The following is a 1668-nucleotide window of genomic DNA, read 5'->3' as shown; positions in this document are numbered from 1 at the left end:
AGAGAGAGAGAGAGAGAGACAGACAGACAGACAGAGACAGGGACAGAGAGAGAGACAGAGAGAGAAAGAGAGAGAGAAAGAGAGACAAACAGACAGACAGACAGACAGACAGCAGTTTGTTTGTTTTTTGCAAGACTACATTGCTCTTCAAATTGCCGCAGTCATACATTTTTGCAGATGAATTAATGTTAACAAAAGCAATTGCATGTCCAAAGATAATAATAATTCTTCTGCATTTGTACTTACACTATAGTCTTTGACGATTTCAAATACTTGAATTTCTTATATAACCAAGGCTGTACTTTCTATATCAGCAAATAAAAGATAGCTGCAGGGTAAAAGTTATAATGTTGGCGATCATAATAATTTTTTTAAGCTACTGAAAAGTGATTGATTGGTATTAATGTAGAGGTTATAATGTTAGCTTTAATAGTTCTCGGAACTTTAGCTTTTCATTCGATTTCGAAAACGTTTTGTCATCAGATTGATTCGAACCCAAGATATTATGTTACCTAGCATCTGCCAACGGCCAACAGTTGTAAAATGGTTATTCGTAATGGCTATTTTGTTACCGGCTGTTCAGAACGCAGAAAATCACATTATTTCAATTTTGCGCACGTAATCTTCATCGAAACAGCACCTGAATGAGATGGTTCAATAACACAGTGGCACTTTTGTGACAAGACAGGTTTTGTCACATTTCGTGATTACAATTTTAAAAAACGTGGTTTTCCCGTAATCAGACCCAACAATCCGGATAATAATATTGTTATCTGAGCGTGAAGTTTATCGGTTCCTGGCATGTCTTTATGAAGGCGCTTAGCAGATTGAACAGAGTGTTTGATTCCAATCCGAAATGAACAATCAAGAGGAAAGTCATCTCGAGAAAAATGATGAACTTTCTGTTATGTTCGAAGATCGCCATGAAATGTCTGATTCCTATAGGAAACCAACTGTCAGTTCTTTGCAACCTATCTTAGGATTAACAGGATGGATAGTAATTTAGTAAGATAATAAGAGCGTTATTTGTTCTGAATTACCCAATTGCTCAATTGCACGCGCCCGGTACGAAAACGAAAGTCAACAAATTTGGTATGGAAGACGTGCCTTTTTGGGAGAATGGAATTCGAAACACAATGTCCTATGCATGAGGAAAAATAAAGAAGAGAAGGATTAAGAAGAAAAAGAATGGTAAGAAGGAAGAAAAGCAGGAGGGAAAAAACACGAAAAGGGGGGAAAGAGAGAAGAAGACGAGAAGTAAAGGAAAGGGGGCAGCGAGAGATTTTTTTAAAGACATGGTAAAAGGGGCTCTGTTCTCGTAAAAAAAAGAGGCTGTTGAAAATGGCCTCAATATCCCTGCTTTTACTAGATTTACCGATTACGCATCCAAAAGAATTGTAAAAGAAGCGATCGTCAATATGTCGATTTTTTTTATAAGGTAAAAGTCGATATTGATTGGACCAGTCATGGAAACCCGAACGTTAATCCAGCTCTCTGGGCTATCATTGTGCATGGGAAGTTGACCCTCGGCGATAAAGTGGCGGGGGCGAACTTGTCTGGCTTGTCTCATAGGAAGTAAAACAGTCGCGATGTCTTCAGACAAGGTCCCCATATATACGCCCGAAAATCCAATAGGCAGTGAGCAGCCTTTCTATCTTGATGAAAATC

The 1668-nt window shown here is 38.4% G+C and overlaps 1 protein-coding gene across 1 annotated transcript in view; it reads left to right on the top strand.

Moving 5' to 3' along the window:
• LOC101857748 (NACHT and WD repeat domain-containing protein 2) overlaps nucleotides 1-1668 on the top strand; it is a gene marked incomplete in the record, with an annotated part of 55175 nt that overhangs the window by 41154 nt on the left and 12353 nt on the right.

This window comes from Aplysia californica, unplaced genomic scaffold, assembly GCF_000002075.1.
Source record: "Aplysia californica isolate F4 #8 unplaced genomic scaffold, AplCal3.0 scaffold00755, whole genome shotgun sequence".
NCBI lineage: Eukaryota > Metazoa > Mollusca > Gastropoda > Aplysiida > Aplysiidae > Aplysia > Aplysia californica.
This window is presented reverse-complemented; position numbering and strand designations above follow the sequence as displayed.